The 23412-nt window shown below is 38.3% G+C and overlaps 1 long non-coding RNA gene across 2 annotated transcripts in view; it reads right to left on the bottom strand.

Moving 5' to 3' along the window:
• The window catches only part of LOC110362939 (uncharacterized), an 89907-nt gene that overhangs the window by 8830 nt on the left and 57665 nt on the right, over positions 1 to 23412 (bottom strand). For both annotated transcript variants that reach the window (XR_010474400.1, XR_002420652.2), the window contains exon 13: positions 3626 to 3686. This is a non-coding gene — a long non-coding RNA (uncharacterized LOC110362939). The remainder of the gene's footprint in view (positions 1 to 3625; positions 3687 to 23412) is intronic.

Below are 23412 nucleotides of genomic sequence, written 5' to 3'. Positions count from 1 at the left end.
CCGGCCTGAATGGATACTAAGAGTAAGTAAGCAAAAGTAGAAGTGACACCTATACATAAAGAAGGCTAACCTACATTTATGGACTGCTCCTACAAAGTGCTGTGTAATTTGCTGAGGACCTCTCACAATCCAACTCACGGTGTGCGTGCAGAAGTTGCTCTTAATGTAGATGCAGAGAGTACACAAGCTACATTCTGGGTAGTCTGCCATGGAAAGTAAGCAGGTAGCTGCTGCAGGGGGTTTCTTCTAGGTCTTAGCAAAAGTTTGTTGTATAATAGATTAACTGGCACTTAAGGGACTACTTGGTCTCCCCACGTCAAGATAAGAACATGCTACATGCTGCTTATAGTTATAAGTGTTCTAATTAGGTCGACTTGATTATTGTTCTGTGGTTTGATAGATGCTGTATTTAAAGTAATTTTCAGATACTAATTTTTAGACCTTTTTTGTGAACTAGTAAATCAAGTGCAATTTATTCACGGAATTATTCTTTTCTTCTTAATGCCTATTCCCTCTGGCTTGTAACTTTAATTAGAACCTGCTATGTGTTCATATTGGTAATGGTAACAGTTGTCACTAGAGTACAGATGCATAGATTCAGCTCATATTGCCACTTTGACTTTATACTTAAAACCTAACAATCTTCCCAGCTATACATCTGAGAATACCATCCATTAATGCTTTATTTCACTGCCACCCTGAACTTCAGACTCTAAACACTAACAAACTGATTATTTTTTAACCATCCAATAATGCATTTTCTAAAGAAGAGAAAGTTTACAAAAAATAGCTTCATTTGGAGATAAATATCTGCCTGAAAAGGTTATTCAGCCCATCCAGATTTCTTTTTTATTACTATAGATTTTCCCAAGGCAGTATTGCTTCTTGAATAATTATCGATCTAAGCAATTGTGTGCTAAAGTAGGCTGATTCATTCATTAAACATACACACGGAAAAGCTCTTGGTTACCCTCGTAAAAACAAACAACTCTTCTTTTTCTTTCTGTCTGCTCCTCAATCCTTCCCTAGAATTTGGTGATGACATTGAAATATAATCAGTTAATATTTGATCTGCATTTGTAAGGAAAAGAAAACATAAAATATATTTCTTTGGGGCAGAAAAATTAGTGCTGGAAAATTGTTCAAATAACACTAGCCTTGGTTTGCTTCTTTACTCACTGATTTACAAGTTTTAGTAATTTGAAAGGAATCTTCCAGTGACAAGTTGCAATTAGTGAGGTTCTAAAAGCTTGCCAACTTACTTAAAATTTTCCTTCCAATAAAAACTAAGTCCTTTTTCATTATGTGATAAAGAAAACTGTATCCGTTTCACATTTTTCTGATTAAGTATATCAGGAATATAATGGCTTTCAAGGCTGCTCTTGAAATGGTCTGCATACAAGGCAGTATACTATGTGTAAAATCCAGCAACACCAAGCAGGGAACGGGGTTAAGAAGGTGTCCATTAGCAAATGCTGAAATGAAAAGGACCTTTTTCTGTGACTTATGTGTTCCATGGATGGTTCAAAGCTGCATTCAGCCTAGCAAATCTACCCATCTTCAAACCCCCAGCACCACTTGCTTGCAGAAGAGCTGCATTTCTCTTGAATGGATGGTGATGATGCTTAAGCAGGCAAGGGTTCCTGCATGCCAAATATTTAGTACCTGCTTATCCTCCAAAACAGGACAAAGGAATGATCTAAAGTGTCTCCATGTGACACGGTGGCTCAGCATGCTGCTTTCTGCTCTGTGCCCCAGAATGAAGTACAACAGGCCATACTCTCAGCAAGAAAAAGGTGGTAGCTGCAAACAAATGGCTCAGCAGCTGGGAATCTGCTCAGTATACTGAAATTTGTGAGTCCTGGGTGCTAAAGGCATTAAAACTTGCTGAAAACATCCAACTGAAAAAAAGTCAGTGTAAGGAATGAAATTCCATTCTGTAACTCGTGCATCTGAGAGATCTTGAAGATATCTGGTTGGCTTTGGGAAATTACGGAAAAACATTGTGGCCTCCTGATACAGCTCCCTGCGAATATTTTTCCTGCAATACTGAAAGATAATCCCAATTGTTTCACTGTAGTTACGAGGCAGTACACAAGCAGGCATTCTGTTACAGCAGGGAGTGGCAGAACACGCAGGATCTGCCCAAATAGTCTTTAACTCAATTTATGCCAATATGAAATTAGCATATTTTAGTTGAGGTCCGTGACATTATTCCAGATCTGCACAGGTTAACGGGAACAGAGTGAGGTTTGCTGCCTGGTACCGTCTATTTCCTGACATTTCTCTCTGTTGCTCATCCCCTCTGTTTTATTACCTTATCACAGAGCCAGTGCTGTTCCACATCCATGCTCTCCTTCTTGTAGCATCACTGGTAAATTTAATGCTCACTACTTAATCACTTTTCTCCCAACAGGTAAGGAATAATTGAGCAGTTAGGGGGTGGGGAATGACAAGATTTAGTGCATTATTTCCTCTTCAGAATCAAGACAACTCACTCATTTATAGTCATGCATATTCAAATTCTTCCATTAGCCAAATGACCCTACAAGTAAAGGATTCCAGGTCAACTAGCCCAGTTGGTAAAAAGTATCAGGGATCACATACTGCAAGCCCAGACCTGGGCCACAGCACCATCTTCAACACGAGTAAAAGCCAACGTAAGACAGGGGCTTTTGCAAGATATTTCTTGTTGCCACGTTTTGTTCTGCCGTAAGTACCAGGTTACTGTTCATAACATCAAAGCCTGTAGTGAAGCCCTGGCCCGTTAAATCAATAGCAACAGTTTTTGCTGACTTCAGTGAGACCATGATTTTTCTTCTGAATCATTAAGAGGATCTTTATGCATTTCAGTTTTTTGATTCTTAGACTTGGGTAGTAGATGTTAAAAATAAAGACAAAAAAGACCTCATTTTTCAAAACGCTTTCCAATAATGGAAATAATGTTCCTCTCTGTATCACCCCCACTAAGTGCTATTTCACAATAGAGAGTGTACGCTGCTTTTCCCCCACTAGATCGATAACTGTCTAAAAATATTTACTCACCAAGAGGGCTGTGATACTATTCTTTGTCACCCTTGAACTTCTGTTCTGCTCTTTATTTTTATTTTATTTATTTATTTATTTTTATTTTTGACACAGATTCTTGTTTTACTTCCTGGCTATTGCTTGCCTCTAATAGGATGTCATTTTCTTCCTTGTTCTGACATTTATTATAGAGTATACATGACAGCTTTGTCTAATCAGAGGGCTGGTCCAGCACTGAAATTGCAGCTGTTTTAAAATGCTACCTATAAATACCCATTTTACCCTCAGTTCCTGCTCACAGTAGCTCAAAGGGGAGAAGATGATGATCAAACCAGGAAATGGGAAAGACTAACTGGGGGACTTGTTTTATAGAAACAGAAGAAGAGTAAGAGGGCAAGTGAAACATACAGGTCATCCATTCTATACTGGAATAGGGCAGAAGTTATCGTATCATACTTCTGTGAAGGTATTCAACTGAATCACTTATATTCTGACTAGTAAAGACTAAAGTGATGAAAGAAGCTGGAATAAAAAGATATTAAATAAGCCCTAGATAGTTGACTGCAATATTCACAGCTTCTGGAATCCTTTATCTTACCTGCAATTGGCCGCTGACAAGCCATTTGTCTTTAGAGGAGCTCGTGCTTCCATCTGGTTGTCTGAAAAACAGATAAACCAAGTTCACTGTCAGCAGGGACTTAAAACCTGTATTCTTAAAGCAGTATTCAGAGCAAAAAAGCAGTCGTTCACTTGCTCCAGTCCAGCTGAAATCTTCTTACAGTGAAGGAGATACAACAGGAGAACTATGGCAGTCATCCTTTTGGCACCCCGGGGCTGAAGTCCCTGCTTTGAATCAGCCAGAAAGGATTTAACAACAGATCCCTCTGCTCAATGAATAAGCCAATTACAGCAACACTGGCTGCCCAGTACGCGCTGCCAGCGCCCTGACACGAAATGATCACCAAAATGGCTGGTCTGGGAATAAATCTCACAACAGAGATGTTTCCTTTAGCTAGTGCCCCAAATGTCAAGTTTTAAGTAACACAGATTCTATCCAAGAACTTTTCTGCTACAGCTTATTCAAAAAAAGGATGACATCCTGTTATTTCACATTCCAGACAACATAATCTTTACCTTTACCCTCACCTCACTTCTCCTTATGCTGTTTTGCTTCCAGAAGCTACTAACCCCTGTTCTACTGCACAGAGGTAGCACCATTTACAACCCAGATTTCCACATGAGCCATAGTGACTTTTGGAATAAAATCTGAAGCAAATCTTTGTCAATGCAACTGAAAAAATAGGAATGCATTTTTCTTCAAAGGGCAGCATTTTAGCATCTCTGAACTCGACATAAAACCGGAATTTTGACAGCGCTCTCTTACATAACAAAAATGTATTAATTAAATCACTTTTCCAGATTCCTAGTGGCAGTTACCTTTTTCAACCTTAGCAACTAGTCAGATTGCCATAATTACAAAGAGTACACAGAGCACAGTGTTATTATCAGAAGCATATAATATACTCGAAGTGTAAAATGCTCCAACAATAAAGCTAGAATGAATGTATTGTTTAGTTATTGGCACAACTCGTACATTTATAGCTGCATCCAAACAGCTCCAACTTTGAAATGAATGCCTGTGCATAATTTTTGCAATTCAGTGCATATTATTTTTCATTTATTAAGCCATAGGTTAAAGCTGGGGAGAGGAACATTTTAAACTACCAATATATTGTGGCTTACACCATTACACTCATATTGAGGTCGTTGTTTTGTTTGTTTTTTCACTGGGGTGGTGTGTAGGAGGGGATAAAGAAAACCTTTTACCTGCGCATGTCAGACACCATAATGAATAACTGCATAGAAATCTAACTAAACCAAAAAAAAGTCAGCTGCCTTCCCAAGTCACTCACTAGATTTTCTTCTCAAAGCTTACTGAAAGATTACTAAGATTACTTGCACTATCTTTCTAGATTCCAAAGACAATTGCAGCTAATGAGCATACTGCTCTTGATTTAAACAGATTTTAGGTCATCTTATTGCTGTTACTCCTTCACCGTCTTTGTGTTCTTCTTTGCTGCTCACTTTTTATTCCTCATCTACAACTGTTGACAGTAAGCTTTCTGGGAAGTGACTACATCTTTCTCTGTAGGAAGAGAAAAGACAATAGACATTGACAACCTAATTAGATGCCTAAGTTCTAATATAAACACAAACAATGATGTGCTATCATTTGCATTCATTGTCTGACACTCCAGCAGCAAAGTATGAACAGTCTCAGTGTCTGTTCCAGTCCTGAGAGCAAGAAAAGTTCATTGAGTCAACGACTTTGCCAAAAGGAGCCAATGGTCTGGTGTCTTACAGCACTGCAGGAAAGCTGTGACATTAATGTAGTGGGGGTTCAAGAATACTTCCAGTAAAGAGGACAGTATGACAGGGCAGGTATATCAGCATATTTTACATAACCTCTAAGCTAGATGGCCGTATTTGTATACCACAGCTGCTTTCTTTCCAAGTTTTCTTGTGCATTCCAGAGCCAGGTGTTACCAGGAGCAAACTCAGGTAAGTGTTAGCAGGCAGAAATGTACTCCTGGTTTGTACCGTCTTCTCGCTAAGCTCCTGCAGTAGTAGTGTCTAATGCAGCACCACTGACTGGGAAGTACATAATCCCACCCGTAACCATGCAGCTGCATGGACCCTTTTCTCCCCCAGCAATAAAATGGCTGCAGCTGACCTTGTATTAGCCCAGCTTTAAAACAGAATAGCAATGAGGACGGCACCATATCAGGGTCTTCATTCTACTGCTGTAGAAATTAGCCATTGAGGTCAACACCAGTTCTACCTATCTTTAACTTGCCTTACAACTTGATTTTCTACCACCTGTCTGCCACAAGCCCTTCCCCTTCCTATCCTTCCCAAAGAAACATTAAACCAACTCCATGCATGTAAAATCTGGTACAAGAGAGAAATGTCTGATTTTTAGAATTAAAGGTAGCACAACCAATATGATCACGCAAACTTGAACCAAAAAGAAAATATTCCACAATCTATCCCTAGGCCACTCAGAGAAAACTTTCCATCCTGCAGTACTTAGAACTACAATATTAATAGCATTCTGTAGGTTACAAGCTGATTTGCCCCTATTATTTCAAGGTGACTGCATTTTTATGTAGCATATGCCTTAACACCATGGGTACGATTACTACTACCATGTAACATCAGTTTTCATGGGTAATTAATTGATAAATGACAGACAGCTCCTTCTTAGCTGCTACATAAGTCCTTTATTAACACATTTAATTCACTAAAGAGTGGGATAGTACAAATCATAGTGAAGGACAGAGAATCAGTTTGTTCATTTTCATACACTAACTTCTGCAGTGCTCAGTAACAGGGCACGGCACATTGCTTTCTCTTGTAATGGCTCACCTGCACTCAGCAGAAAACAACAACAAAATAAATCCGCAGAATTTTAACCCAGAATAGGTTAAAAATTAAGCTGAGGAAAGGACAGGGATTTCAAAGGCCTGTCGCTTATGGTTGTTCGCCATGGCTGTAACGTTACATGAGAAAAGGCAAGTGAACACACCGCACACAACATGAGCCCCTGCAAAATAAAAACTGACCAAAGGCAGGATGGCAACAGAGAAACAAAAACCGCAAAAGAAAAAAAATTGGAGAACTGTAGCGTGTTAGCTAAGGAGGACGAAATAAAATAAGCCCAAGTATGTGTCCAGTGAGATATTTCAATACAAAGACATAAAGGCACTGAAGGAGAGATCCAAAATAGATCCCCCTTCTGTGCTGCGAAGAACAAAGAGCTGGTAGAAATCTTGACTGTAGCTAATTTGGTGTATTTTAAAATAAGCAAATCCTGCCAAATTTCTAATAAAAATAGTCCACTAGTGTCGAGATCACAAAAACTCCTGTTTACTTTTGTGAATCTGAAGTCTAGTTCCACTTTGAAAAGGGTCTACCTAGAAACATTTGCTATATTGATGTTGTTGAGAAAAGATTTTCAACAGCTGCACAAAATTAATAACCATATACCCTTCTGAGGTTGATACTAGTAAATGAAGTTGCCAAATTAATACATGCATTTCTAAAGTGCATTAGAACTATACTCCTGACAATGCTCACTACAAACCATGTCCTTCCCTGGAAAAATTCTAAATAAAGTCTCCCCTAAACAGTCATTCTATACCTAAAGAATAATACAAAGCTTGTCTAACTGTTCTTTATTCTAAAATAAACTGAATTTGGTGACCTTCTGACAGGCTGCAAAAGGCACTTCTCTGACTTTTTGGGAGCATGCCAAAATGAAAGAGGTGCATTTTAAAAGGTGCCTTTAGGCAGCTAAAGATACTTAAAATATTTACGGCAATGAAAAGCTATTGGCCAAGTTCCTCCCCGAGGCATTATTACAGTCCTGCTACAGTATTGTGGCAGTATCAATAAGATATTATAATTACTTGAATAACTTGGCTCAGATTTAGTAAGATAGTCGAGCAACTATCTAACATCAGCCTTGTAGATCTATTTAGTGATTATTTCAATACAAAATAAATAAAATTGAAGCAAGTTATTTAAATGCATTATACTTTTCTTTTCTTCTATACCATAGTTTATTCTCTGAAAAATGTCTAAGATCTGGAATATCTGTTCAAAACAGAATGACTACAGATGAGCTGCAGTTATGTCTTCACTTCTGAACACAACTTAGAATTCTTGTTTTACTTCTCTTTATTGAGATATGAGCCAGACTCTCTTCTCATACTCTTCAAACTCGTGTGGAGGTTCAAAATCAGTTATTCTGCTGAGTTAACTCACAGAATACAGATAAATTTAATGTGCACTTGGTGGAGTAACTCAGAAGTTAAAACATTTTGGGAGAACACAGTGCTCATATGCCAAAAAAATTGCCTTCAAGAGTTTTGATTTAAATACTTTTCCAGAAATATGAGACAGACACTTGTCCTAACACTTATTTTGTTTAACTGTGCATGTTCTCTCCCCTGGAACAGTCTGTCCAAAGAAAGACAGACAAGCAAGTCTCTTGCAACGTGTTCTAGATTCATATTTCAGTGCAGCAAAGTCCTTTGCCACAAAGAGGAAGGACCAGCATAAGCACCAAGAACAAACTGGGGAAGAGTCCTCTGATGCAGGTTCCTTTAAGAAGGGATATTTAAACAGTTGCTTTCCACCAGGCCCTTCACAAGCTTCAGAAAGAGCTGGGAAAAAGCCACAACTTAGATCTGCACTCATAGGGAAAATCTCCAGGGCTGTCTAATTACATCTGAGACTTCTCTGCCCTTGTAAGACACAAGGAGCAGCCAAGCAATAAATAAGGAGGATAATTCTGTGCTTAAACAATGGTATCTAGTGTCATTTTAGACACTGAGCAAAGACATCTACCCAGAGAGCATCCCAGATGGGACTTTAGGGGACCATTCTGAAAGTCAGAGCCATGGCTGTTATGTGTCTAAGTCCTTTAAACAGAAAACAGAAGTTCACAATGTTTCCAAATTTATCAGTTGAGGCCATGATCCTTGAAATACCACACAATATTTAATATTAATCACCGCAGAATTATACACAAAGATAAGGACTTGCACTTCTGCTGATTTCAAGGCATCAGAAAATATAAGACAGGACTTATGAAGCTCACAATTTTCAGAAAATCCACAAGACTTTCATTCATTTAACCTCCTCTTAGAACTTCTTGCCTCTAAGACATTTTCCTGTTAGAGATACACAACCTTATGAAGAGGCTTAGGAGAAAAAGTGAGATATTACAACCTCTGCTATTTTATATTCAAATACATTATCATTCTACCAAGTAAGGAGATAATAATAAAAATCCTTTTATGTTTGTATTTAATTCTGCAGTTTCAATTGGAAATATTATGAATTATGAATCTTCATCTTTGTTTCAACCACATACGTATTCTTAAAGGCATAAAAGAGGTACTATACGGATACCATACAATATCAAACAAATGCTGTGCAATTGTTAAAAACATAGTTCAGTGTCAAAACTAAATACAAGATATAATACACATTTCATCTCTCTTTTAACGTCCCAGCCTTTTATATCAAAACATCAGCCATCTCTTAATGTCCATATATCCTCAGCCACTGCCATCTGCCAAGGGTCTGGCACACATGGAAATGGAAACTTAGAGAAGGCTGTTGGAGAAGGTGTAAAAAGTGTTACAAAAGGAACGATTACTTTTACAAGTCCTAGTAGAAATGGAAAATGAGTGTTTCAGAGTGACTCAAAATCTTATCATTTTCCTGCTCAAAACACAGACCCAGATCATTCCAGCCTGTTAATAAACTTTTTCATTTACAGAGCTTGGGGATGAAAACAAATCCTCCATGAATGTGCTTGCCTCTACTTCTGGAGGAAAACAGCCATTGTTTCTCCTCTTGCAAGCTGCATCTTCCTAAATTTGCCTACTTTTTCAGACAGATTACTGAGTCCTCCTCAATCACAATCAAGCATTTCAGGGTACAGTCTTCTATTCCAACTGCCCACTTCAAAAATAGAGAATTTGAAAGACAATTACAAGACCTCCGTGCCTGCTCTCTAGTACCTGCAAACTATGACGTGGCAACTGCCTCTCCTGCTGCCAAGAGAACAAGCTGGAAGTCCAGGGTCAGTGTCAAGCTTTGTTCATCATGAAGTGAGGGTTTCCTCTGGGGAAGACTAGCCAGGTGTGCTACTGCCACCTTTGCTACATTTAGGAATGAATTGGAAGAAGATGGACTTCAATTTTCAAATATCTTTAGAGTCTCAGTTTTTGTCTCCATTTTGCTCTTATATCCTACAATTTTATTCATAACAGTGTGGGGAAAAAAAGTTGGGAAAAAAGCAACCTGACGAATTTTAAAGCCAGTCTTGGACTACAAAATAAATCCTAGGTCAGGACTATTGATTACTTGGCATTCATTGCTGACAGTGTCAAATAGGTGAGGAAAATGAAAACTTATCTTGAAAGCATTGTTATTAAAAATAAAATAAAATCCTGTGGTATCAAATAGAACTGTAAGAGAACAGACTGGTCTATATTCAACACCGCGTTGCCACTGGACTTCTTGAACTTGTGTCAAACGCTATAAATAAATCCACTGTCAGCTGTAATTGAAGATTCCTTTTTTCCAGGTAACCGTGCAGTCAGACAAAGGTTGATCCTTCAATTTTATAGGTTGTAGGAACTTAAAAAAAAAAATCATTGTGGTTGGATTTAAGTCTTTAGGAAGATTTTTCAACAAGGCTACTCCACTTCCAAAGGAATGTGTCCATTTATACTATAATCATTCTGTCACAGGAACTGTGTTGTCTGTATTTTATATTTTATATGACACTAAGAAATAGATCAAAATATGTCTGGTTCATCTTTTGCTGAGTTCTGCTGAATTATCAGAGGTACCATTGCCACTCTGCATATGTATCTCTTAACTTTGGATTTACCAGTTTTGCCATGAAAAAAGTAAACCTACTCCAACAGCTGAAGATAACTTAAAATTCCAAAGTCCATGGGTTTCCAAATGACTTAGGTGATATCAGTTTGTCAGCAGCTGATATGACAGTAAATGCTATGGCCCGAGAATCCAGTTCCTAACAGTGGTACACTGTCACTCTTAGCCACAACAGGCCGTACAGCACTGTTGAAGTGGTGATGTTCATCCTGTGCTGACAGCTGATAGAAGCAGGGACAGCTTTCAAGTCACCCTCAGTTCAATACAATTAACAGAAATTTGGTGGTATATAAACAGCATATAGGCTGTTTACACAGGACTAACATTTATTCTGCACATAAAATACAGGCTTGCCACTGAGTAATGAAAGAAGTGAAGAAAATACAGCAAAGACCAGAAATGAAGACAGTTCTAATTAATAGCATAACGTACAAGATAAAATTGCCCTTTGGAGACCATGGGTGGTAGTTTATTAGGAGATTCAGAAATACAATTTTACACTTTAAGTTATCAGCTCAATAGTCTCCAGAGTCAAGGCCTCTGCTTTCACTACCGTGCTGCTGTTTGGCTGAGCGTTACAGTTTCCAATTTGATCCTGCCTGAGACAGAAGCTTCCATGGTTGGTAGCACTGAAAACACAAATTAAAACTTTGAAAAACTGTATTAGTGGGAAACATTCACTCTCCTATACCACTGTTTTGTTTTGAGTCAGGCTTCCTTGAACATTCTCAGTTTAACCATTTACATCCTAGAAGATTTTCCATTCTCCGTACTCCCTCTTGAGACACACCATCACAGGTTCTCTGCTGTTGCAGACTCTGAAGGAAATATGGTTAACGTGGCTGTACTGTACGAGAAGGATGTTCCCAGGATAAGTATACCTTGCATACTGCATTTCCATTAATAATTGCTATCTCTGAATTAAACACCTAATTACCAGGAGCTGTATAGTCACACTGCTGGGCACTTCAATGGGTTAGCAACTCTGATGAGGAACACAAAAATCACTCTACAAACACTGTACTGTTTCTTACACCAGCACTACCTTAGTCATCTTTGTACAGCATCACACCGCAACACAGTTATGTCTATGTGATTATGGAATTGCAAAACATAGAATTACTTTCAAAACTTCACAATGTCCATCTGAAATTTACTGCTATCGAGTGTTAATCAATTTTTTAAAACTGTTTTCCAGAACTACCAATTCACCATGAAAATACTCCCAGGAGAAAAAAAGTATGATTTTATATGAGAATAGTTCTGAGCTTGCTAACAGACAAAGACATGTGTTATCACAGAGTAGACAGGGATAGACCTCATCTGTTGGAGTTTATTTGTCCGCTCACTGCACATAACTGATAAATGAGGAATATTAATAAACATATCCACTCAAAATGTATTCTCAGTCTTTCTCATCTTTACTATGTATAGAAAGATGTGTTGTTAGGGCAAGGAGAAAGTAAATGACTACCAGATGTACTCCTTAAATTACTGTAACACAGTCTTTCTCTAGATGCTCCAAACTTTGTGAGGTTTAGTCTGAAGATTGTGTTATCACCACCATGCCAAGTTAAAGAATTGTTTTGGTATCCCTAGATGTTGTTACACTGCATTCAGTTAAAGTCAGCAGGAAGCCATGAGATCCTTGTCTTCTCTTTGTCTTGAACAAGAGAAAGGCATATTTCCTGATTTTATTTTCAAGTAGCTGCTGGACATGAGCATTTCCAAAACTAAAGAGAAAAGCACACTCAAGTAAAAGTCAAGGGCTTGTCTCTCATCAAATTTAGAGGTCGGTGCCAGACCCCACCGTGGTTAAACCTGCAGGGTCTGTAAGACTGCTTTATCTCTAGCATGCTTCCTTTCACAGTAGCGGAGGAAAGGACAATATTTTAAGCAACAGAGATGCAATATCGTAACATAACTACCACAGAAGAATGAAGTGTTGATGGCAAGGTAAGATGACTACTTAGGTCTGGAAGATCTCTCCATCTTTTCCTAGGTTTCCTAAGCTCAAAGTAAGTTGCACATAGTTTTAGGCATTTGTATATCAATATAGCCCTCATTGTAATTAAAAAAAAGTCTACACCAAGAAGATCACCAGGAACTCAGCAGAAGCTGCTTCTTTCTTCATATTTCTGCATTTCCAGAACAGGCTACTGCATCCTAGCTCTTTAAGCTTACCAGGACCTGGAATACCAAGTCCCCCCGACCTGAGGATCACAGCAGTCCTCCCACTCTTCAGAGTCAAGATCCTCATGAAGAAAAAGTTGTACCTCTGAGAATAAAAGAAGCTAAGAGCTCTACAGAGTCTGTGAAATCAACAGGACCAGTGAGAGACTGATGCAGGATTTCCCCTTTGCAAAAACGGGTGCTCCTGGCTTCCAATCCAAATGGAACCCTGTGGCAACCCAGCTGCTAAACCTGAGTTCAAGATTAAACTCTCCCTTCAACTGCTGCCTCGTATACAGCAAGGAAAGATCACAGAGTAAATAAAACATTACACATCTAGCAGCTGTAATAATATGTTCCCTATTAACTTCTTTCTCCTCTACTCCCCAAAAGCCTTCTAATTCCTGGATTCCCCTCAGCTTGTAGGGAATTGTGCTGACACAGGTAAAGGGGCAAATAGCAGCAATCATTTGCTCACTTGCGTTGTTTATGCTTCTCTGTGGCAGAATCAAAGCCTTCAAAGGGCCTGATCCAACATCTTGCTGGAAAGCCAACCCCATTCCTCCCTAAATACATAAGTAACACATGTCTAAAGGAAAGGTCAAACATCTGTGCACAAGATGTACATAATCCTACACAAAACCACCAATTCATCATCCTCAAGCAGATTATATATATATATATTTTACTATTAAGGATTTAATTTCTTAGATCGACCAGGAATTTACATGAGTTACGCCAGAAAACCTAGAGGAGGAGGGAATTATAAAGGCAACAGCAGAAGCTGTATGTGTTTAAATCACTTCTGTAAAGCTCCACACAATGCTATACATACTGAATGCTAGGGGAAAGCAACTATGATAAAAAGCATCTGGTCTACGAGTAGCTGTTAACACCATGAAACCCTTACAGCGACAACCCAAGTATGAGGAAGAACATTGCTTAGATCAAGCCCGCACCATACTGCTGCTAATAGGCATGTTCTATTAAAAACAAAAACTGAATAGTTTGTCAGGGTGACAACCCTGTGAAACTTTCTTATTTATATGCGATAAAGAAAGTTCATTTGAACATGGGAAGAGAAAATAACGCAGAAAATGGCTTAATGGCTCTACAGGATGGGCCAAACCCTCAAAGCCTCCAAGATGAGCTATATTTAGCATTCCACAACTCCAAATAATCATTTTCTTGGACTACAGACCCAGCTTAACTTCCTGGGTCACAGATTTACTGGCAATTGGCAAGCACAGGACGGCATTAAAACGGTCTCAGTCCTACGAGAAATTCTTCCTGTCATGTGCAGGCCAAAAGCACCACATACAAAAAAAGAAAATTGTATTTGGGGACAGCCAGTATACATACATGCCTGCAGGATTAATGTAATGCTGTCTTTGTCTGTGCCTAGGTAGAAGGAATGAGAAATGGTCATCTTATTTGTTTCCACTAGCACAAGAGGTGCTGTACCCAGGCTTCATCATGTACTTTTCTCAGCTTTACTTGTAGCATAAGAACAGCATCAACAAAGAGAACAACTAGAAAAGACCCAGAAAACACCAAAATGGGGCAGGAGAATAAGGTGCCATACAAAATAAATAAGGACCAGTGAGTCAGACCACATCAATAATGTAGGTCAGCAAGGATGTCTAGGAGTAAGCCTGTGTAAGGTTTTTGCAATTAAGACAAGAAAATCCTTTGACCCCACGGCATGTCTTCTGAGATGAATATCCCATGGCTACAATTAAAAATATTGTTTGGGTTGGCTGACCCTCACTGCCCACATACCCTGAGCTTTTAAAGTATGTGCTCTTTAAGGTGAAAGGAAGAGATCGTGATGGTATAAAAAGGTCGGGTCTAGAACTGAAATGGAAGTTGCTGCTGGCAAATTTCACTTCACTATTTTTTTCTTAACTGCTAACTTGACTGTTTAAAACAAACAAACAAAAATGACTTTCAAGGTGAGATTCATATTGTCTTTTCCCCTCTGCTTATCAATAGATTTAACTTTGGTAATTTGATTTAATTTAATCAGCCTACATATCTCTTAAGAACCTTTGAATGTTCAGAACACAGATGTGCATCTGATGACTAGCAGGACTGAATGGCAGAGGCTGAATGCTCTCACAGCCATGCTCTGCTTTTTCCAGCAATATCCACAAACTTCACAAGACAACCATAAGGAAAGCAGAACTCCCAGGCCACTGTTTAGTGAAAAAACAGTAATGCTTTTGGTTTTCATCATCTATTGTCCAGTGACCTACGGCAATGCCTGTAGGACTACAGCTGTTTGACATACTGCTATGTATGTCCTACAGCCTTCCATAGAATTCTACACAAACTACTTCAATAGATGAATTAATTATATCTGCAGTTGGTATAAATCAACATAGCTTCATTATAGTTAATAGAACTATACTGATTTATCCCAGCATACATTTAATTAAAAAAAGTTTACTGAGCCAAAATTTTATGCAGAGACATTGTTTAATTTGTTCCCTTTCTGCAAATTTCCTTTCCTATGAAATGTAACAGCAGAACGTTCACAGTGAAAAATCAGAAGTGGAATGGACACACCAAGAAGATGTGTACAATGCTCAAAAAAGATGCATAATAGTGCCGATCTTGCTCATTTTATAAGCCACTTCTCTAATCCCCTAATTTTTCTGTATTCCAATCAAACTAACATCACTAATGTTACGTAAGCTTCAGAGGTGTAGACTTGCAGAGACCATGGATTCCTTATGATAGCTCCTTTTCCCAAAAGCCTCCTCCTATCTTTTTCATTATTCTGTGAACTGAAAAAAATCAACTTGATTACCGCATTGCGACATGTAAACACGAACAAAAGAGAAATATCCGTCCATTAGTCTGGAGGTGTCTGGCTCAGCTAAGCTTGCCGTAGCATTTGACTGTGCTGAAGTAATCACATTTTAGTTTTTAGAAAATGTACCTTTAATTATACAGTTATCTTCGAGACAAAAAAAACCCATAGTTTTTCTTGGCTCTCAGAAGACAGCATTTCATGCCCCGATGATTTTTTTAAAAGGAATTGAAGAAGTAAGTCTGAATAGTTTGAGAATAAATTACTCCAACATAAAGTGAGCTCTTGTTCACCAATACTTACAAATAGCTTAAGCAAAGATAAAATAATGTGTATTGTAATTAATATTTTAATTTGCTAAGAAAAGCTAAATAGTGATTAAACCCCTTCCCCTCCTCCTTCCCCCTGATAATAATGAAGCTAGGCAGTTTCAAGAGAAGCAGAGCAGCCAAGAGTTTAATGTCGTTGATTAAGAACATGTTTCCACGGTGGCTATTATGTCCCTTTTTAAAAGGCGAAAACAAAACCAAGCCTTTTTCCTTTTAGAGCTATAGGGTTTCTTCTGCCTTCATAAGGCAGACAACAAGAAAATGTTTAGGGATAATTAAAGGCAATTAGGCTCATCAAGGCTCATTTCTGGTCTAGCTCCACTTCTTCTCCCAACAATGTGTGCTAATTGCTGCTTCAACATACCAAGTAGCCTGGTTTGGTGGGGTTTTTTTTGTACTTACACAGACAAGACTATTTGGTCATTACCAGCTTTGACAGTGTGAATAAGAGACTCCTGATTAGCTTTTTGTTTGCCTTTTTGAAGATTTGTACTACATGTCCTATTGAATCTGATAATAAAGAATAATAAATTAACACTTACGAATTGTGTAGTACCTTCTGCTAGAGGATCTCAAAGTTCTTTGCAAACATTAATGAATTAATTCTTTCAACGGTTGTGTATAATAGGTATCATCATCATAATTTTGCGGACTACTGAACACAGACACAAAGAGGTTGGGTAGCACATTCAGTGTCACAGTCAACATCTTACAATGTTGGTCCCCTGTTCACACACAATGGAAACATTACCTTGTTTGCCATAAACATATCTCCTGTGTAGCAGCTTCTGGTTTTGATTCGTTGATAGTCAGGTAATTTAAGGTATTTAAATATCTAAACTTCAAAGGGAAGTTTCTAGTTGGAAATTAGGAAGAGACCGATATCCAGAAACAGATACAAAAATATTCAAGTACATCTACATTATGTGTTGCAGTAGAGGATATTAGGTGGTTTAGCTATTGGAAACAGAAAAGGTTCATTAGCAGAACTCGCTGATTACCAGTTTGTGACAGCCGAATCATGACTGCTTAACTCCCTCAGACCCCTTCATGCAAAACTACAATCCACCTACCCAACTGAACAGCTTGCAAGCAGTTGGATGCTGCACACATCTAATTTTTGCACCAGAAAACTCCTTTCTCTAGTGCTTCTAAGTCCAGAACAACAGAAACAGGAAACTTCATGCATGACTTTATAATTTCGAACATGCTTTTATGATTTTGAACATTTTTGAGCATCAATCAAAAACACCTCCTCCAACAGTTAAAAAGATGAGTAAGATCATTTGCATGTACAGCACCTAAGAGACTGCAGCTGACCAGGATCATGCTGCTACTTTTTTGCATTTCACATATACTACTCATTTCAGTTCTGCAGCTTTTAACTGTCCTGATTTGTTATCTGTGCACAAGTAACCAGAAAGACTCTAGGATTATTACTGATATTAGTTTAGCTATACCTATTTATGGCTTCTCCAGGGTTTTGAACAGCAACAAAGCAAACAATATGGACACCAGGCATTCAGCAAGTCTTGCAGTTATTATTGTAACACTCATATGGAAATCGATTATATGAAAGTTTAAATAGACATGGCATTACCACTTCCTGTGGTGAATTTCTTTAAGTAAAAGGGTTTATTGTGAGCAGAAAAGTATGCTTTATAACAGATATGCTGTAGAGAAGCAGTTTGGCTGGAAATGTCAAGCAGTATGCTGTGCTTTCGTGCAGCCACAAAGTGAGCCTGGGAGCCGCAATCTCTGGCTCTGAGCACAGCTGTGTCTGCTGCAACTCAGTCTTTGCTCAAGGCAAGTAAGACCACAAAAAATGTCTTTGCTGTGATCAGTTTCTCTCTTAATAATAAAAATGAATGCTCTGCACAAACTTACTGGATCCACCAAAATCAAGTTATAATTAAGTTGCTTAAATCAGAACTAATTTTGTACCTACTTACATCCTGGACCTCAGTGTACCTGCTTTCTTCCAGACAGTTTTATCTCCCCAAAGACATCAGTACAAGTGCACATTGCTTTTTACTGAGGAAAGTGGCACAAACCTTGAATATGGGAGTGTAGTCTATTTACAGCTCTCAACAAGGTGTACTTTAGGACAAAAGCAAAATGATTTTTTTTTCCCTGAAGTGAACTTCAGTGCATTCTACAGGTAGCATGAAAGCAAGAAGCACCCACTTGGATTTTCATACTAAAAGGAATATGATTTAATAAAATAACACATTTGAAATGGTCAGAAACAACCAAGACAGAATGCCCCATTTTAGAAACAAAACCACTTTCCTCTCTTCTCCAAAGCTGCTACCACATGGCCCTCCACACTAATAATATCTTGGTACTGCTATAAGATCAGTTACTAGGTGCACTATATTATTTTGGTTCCCTGATGTTTATAACCAGGAGACACAGAAGAATTTTTCAGGTTCATAAATCAAATCAACTTTTAAAAAAACTTTACAAAAAGACTACATAAAGTATTTTCACAGCCCTTTTTAGCAGACTTGCTGAGTACCCGTTATCACATCTGATAATACAAACTCCCTGAACATAGTCCAATTTAAGTCCCTACTCAACCATATGCTGTATAAAACCTTCTACATCAAGGATAACAAATTATTTACTAGCTTAAAGTTGTCCTTAAGTTAACAGGAGTTTAATATCCTCCTTCCTGCCAGTCTTCAAACCTGTTCAGCAAAGAAAGCCTGGCTAGGCCACAATTCACAGCTTCCATCTTCAACTATTACATCTGCAAACATCTGTTTTGTAGTGCTAGAGGGCATTTCAAAACCTTCTGGTTTTCAAACAAATAATTAAGGGTCCCCTGAATTTTCTCCTATCCAGAAGTTCGTTTAGCGCTCAGAAGTTTGTTTTATCCTGTGAAATCTGCTACCACACTACGTAAGGACAGCCAAGCATTGTGCCAGAATATCCATTTTTAGGGTAAGATCTAGAATACTATTTCTAGAAAAGCGTGGGCATTTTTTTTGGCCATTTCTTTGCAATACTGGCTGTTAAAAGGTTAGGCCTTTCCTATCTTCTGTGGCATCTTATTGAGGTTTCAGGCATAAACAGACCAGAATTGAAACATCCCCTCTGAACAGCAGTTTCAACTGATGAGGTCCTGCGTAAGGGTTCTGTCATTTCCAGTGATGTTCAAATGTCCTGTCACATTTTTAAGTCCTCACCAAAGAACTATTCATTTTAAACTACAGTGCTATGGATCATATTACTGAAAACAAGTTAGGTAGAAATTTCCTTTAATAATTAAAGGGAGATGAAAAGAAAGCTCAGTTCTTTGATTACCTGTGACTTTGCATTCTGTTTCAGCTTTTTTTCTGGACAAGCAGGTAGATAAATGGTTCACATAGAAGGTCACGCAACTTCATTCACTTAACACTGGAAGGCTGTGCTACATATATTTATATACATACCAGGCATTTACCTGATGTTCACACACCAGGCTTTTAACTGAATATAATGCAAGCTGGAGTGGTCTTTAGCTCATAATAACAGCAACCTACGGCAGAATTTCCAGAGCTTACCTGTAGGACTCCATTCACTTCTAAACTTCCTTTATCTACTATACTTTTCATCATGGACAACAGATATTTTCAAAGCCCTCAGCTGAGACAATTCCATGGTTTTTCTTCTCCTGAGAACACGAAGTCCATTAGCAGAATCCCTGTTCTCATGTACTCCCTTGAAGCTTATCTTTTTGGCCTTTATCTACAGCAAGTAGGTATAAATTATTACAAAATAACACACTCATGTTTTCTAATATTAAACTTGCTGGGTCTTAACTACTTTCAACTCTATTACATTGAAGGCAAAAGAGTTTAAAGGAAAAGGAGAGGAGATCTTGAAAGATCTGGTATCTAAATAAATGAAGCACTGCTAAATTACTAATTGCAATCAGTTTGCCTAGCCTCTGCTCCTCATTCAAAGGGAAAATTAATTTTAGCATCCCAAACATGCGTTTACATCCACATCCCCTCAGTCTGTGTCTCATACCTCCAGCTATGCATTCTGCATTAGCCCCATGTTGACCGTGAACATTGTGGCATTTTATTGGTGGAGCATTATGATTTATGAGGGTGGTCATTGTGGCTAAAAAAAGAATTCTCCCTTTTCTGCTAATAACCATTTCAGAACAGACTTCCATTTTCTGTATGAATTTTCTCAGTAGTACTTGCCACTAAAGTACTATGTGGGAAACGGGCATCCTTGCTCACGCATTGTGGGTTTGCATTTTCCAAAGTATTGACTGCTCATACCTGTGACTGGAGTCAGTATGAACTGCAAACAGTTTTGTGTTTGGTCCATTGTAGGTAAGTACGTGAGACTGTAATTTCTCTGCTTAGATCTCTCAGTAGCATAGAAACTATAGTCTCACGTACAGTCAGAGCACTAGGCACTCCATCAAAAATCCTATTATTTTGACAGGGGTTCTCTATGGGAGTTTATGATGAGGCATTTTCAAGATTTAACCTGTTGGAAAGCACCACACAGATCTAGTATTCTAAACATTCTTCCCTTCCTTGCCTAAGAGTCTAAATCAGTATTGGTTTTCATTATCTGTATATTCGTCTTTCTGCAGGCAGGAGTCTAGAGCTGTCTCATACTCTCCATAACACAGAAAGATCCAGTGCAATATGGACTCTGCACAGCTGGTATTATTCTTTCAAAATATAAAACACTTTACAGCCAGTTTCTCAAAAACAATTCTACATAAATATTCCCTTAGTACTTATGATGACTTGTTTTTATATGGCTTTTCAAAAACCTATCAAATGGACAAGTAACATTTTCATGCTGTAATAACGGGTATGTATCCCTGTTTATTTAAAAAGAATGGGGATTTTAGAATAAAGGCCACAGAACATCTGGTGCCTATCACAGAAATCACCCCTACTGGAAGACAAAGCACATACCTACCTATCACTAGATGGGGGCAGTACAAGAAGGGGAAAAATTACAATACCTGTGAATAAGTAATAGTCAGTGCTTCAGATTTCTGCTTTCAGCTCTCAAGTATGGTACTTCTGTTTTTTCTGGTTTTTATAGTATATGTTTTACCACATTACAAATGAATCCATTCTAGGGTCTCACAGGCTGGGTATAATACGACTAGATCCATGGCAATCTAGCAGGAGTGATTCACAGCACATCATTTGTGTGAAACAAAGGGGAACCTAACCCATAGTATCTATGTTTGTATCTGGTTGAAGAAGATAATAGTGTTTGTGATTTACATCACACATTTGTTATCTTGCTATAACATAGATTTCGCTTGAAATTATTTGGCCGTGTATCACTTATGAATAGATGGAAGAAATGGAAGAAACTTAGCATGGGTGCTTTGATATGAATTAAGACAATGGATACCCTTACACTAAGAGCTACAGCTTAATTCCTAACATACATACAATTTCAACTTGACTTCACCTAGTGAAATGAGTCTGACTTATCATTTACAAAAATAGTTCTTGAAGTGATCCATAGCATTTTGCTTTTTAATTTGTCCTTGATTAAAATCCAGATTATGTTCCCTAACACTGAGTACTGAAATCACTCATGTTATTTCAGTTGCAGTTATCACTCAATTGTGTATGAGTAGTTACTCAAGAGTGGGAGAAATGGCTGCGAGCATTTCCTTTAATCCTGAAACTTTTCTCTTCAGAGACTCCTTCAGCCTTCGGCTTCTAAACTCGGTTAGAAGCTGAACTTCTATTCTGCCTCTCCTGTTCTTCCGTGACATTTTTACTCTTGTTCTTATTGAGTAAACTGGCTTCAGGATACATTTAGGAGCATTAACATTACAACCTGGAGAACGTGATGAAAATTGTTAACATGTAAATTGTCTTATGTAAATATTTTTCCCCATTTTAATTTAATGCCAAGAAAGGAAAAAAAAAAGGCCCAGAAATGCCCAATTTAATATCAGCAAAATAAAATTAACTGAAACCATCTGGCAAGACTTATGAATTTAGATTGTCTTCCAATTTTTTTTTTTTTTTTTTTTTTTTTTAAGATGGAGTTTATCAGTCAAAATTTTGAGGTCACTATCCACAGAAAACAGGAATGGAAAAAGAAAAGAGAAAATAAAGGGAGGGAAGGCTTGAAACTGCACAAAGGTATCTCAGAAGAAAGCAACTCACTGTACTTCACTGTGAGTTGAAAATGCCAGCTGCAGAGGCCAGCTCTTGTAGTTTGTGTATTTGTTTTTTAAACAAACAAAGAAGGCTAACGGTACCCTGGGCTGCATTCAGCAAAGCATTGCCAACAGGTCTGGGTGAGCGATCCTTCCCCTCTGGAGCACTGTGTCCAGTTCTGGGCATCCCTGTATAAGCAAGACATGGACATACTGGACAAAAGACCACAAAGATGATAAAGGAACTAGAGCATCTCTCCTACAAGGAAAGGCTGGGACTGTTCAGCCTGGAGAAGAGAAGACTCTGGGGGGGATCTCATCAACAGGTATAAATACCTGAAGGGAGGGTACACAGAAGATGGATCTTTTTTCAGTGGTGCCCAGTGATGGGACAGAGGCAATAGGCACAAATTGAAACACAGAAGGTGCCATCTGAAGATCAGGAAAGACACTACTGTGAGGGTGACTGAGCAACCAGTGGGGTTGTGGAATCTCCCTCCGTGGAGGTATTCAAAAGCTGTCTGGACATGGTTCTGGGCAACTGGCCCTAGGTAGCCCTGCTTGAGCATGGCAGTTAGACAAAATAACTTCCAGGGGTCCCTTTTAACTATTCTATGATTCTGTGATCTTTCTGAACTGATCTCCCAGCCTTTCAAATAGTCCCTGCTATACCTTCTCCTGCCTTGACCCATACAGTAGCAATCCTAGGTATACACAGCGCTTGGCATTCCGATCTCTGCTTGTAATATATTGCTCAATGTATTGCCAGGTGCTGTCTTGGTGAACAAAGTGCTATCTTGCTCTTTCCATTTCCGTTCTTTTTCTTAGCAGCCTTCTACACATCAATTCTCTCTTGCCTTGGCATATGTCTCTGACAGTTAGAAAGAGTAACTTTGGTTAAAGACAGGTGCTTCTGAATCTTTATAGAAAATTTTGCGTGAATTAAATGGGAGCTGTCAGTTTATCTAGAAAAGTTAGTTCAGAGGTCAACATTTTGGATTCTCAGCATTTGGGAGTAGGAGTCCAATAAATGTGTACAAGCCACAAACTACAGGTAAAATTTTCACTCACATAACTCTGGGGGAATCCAATTTTAGGGGATGGGTATAAACACATCAGCTGAGCATTTGTACATACCTGTGATTAGTCAGGCAAATTATTTAAATTTGCTGCTACAAACAGAATATTTGCAACATAAGTAGGCACACAGAATTCTGGGCATATCATGCATAATTAAAAAACATTGGCTAAAGGTTTCTTCCCTAATGAATTTTCCCTAAGAAGCAGCAATCTTAGAACCTCTGTTAGAAATGCCTGGAAGCATTACCATTAAAAATCAAACCAAAACAAAATGGATTTTTCTTCTAACTACTTTTCTTGTTTTTTTTCTTGCAGCATAGAATAGGCACAGCTACTGTACT

Source organism: Columba livia, chromosome 8, assembly GCF_036013475.1.
Source record: "Columba livia isolate bColLiv1 breed racing homer chromosome 8, bColLiv1.pat.W.v2, whole genome shotgun sequence".
Classification (NCBI taxonomy): Eukaryota; Metazoa; Chordata; class Aves; order Columbiformes; family Columbidae; genus Columba; species Columba livia.
The sequence above is the reverse complement of the archived record's forward strand: the minus strand, read 5'-3'. Positions and strand labels throughout refer to the sequence as shown.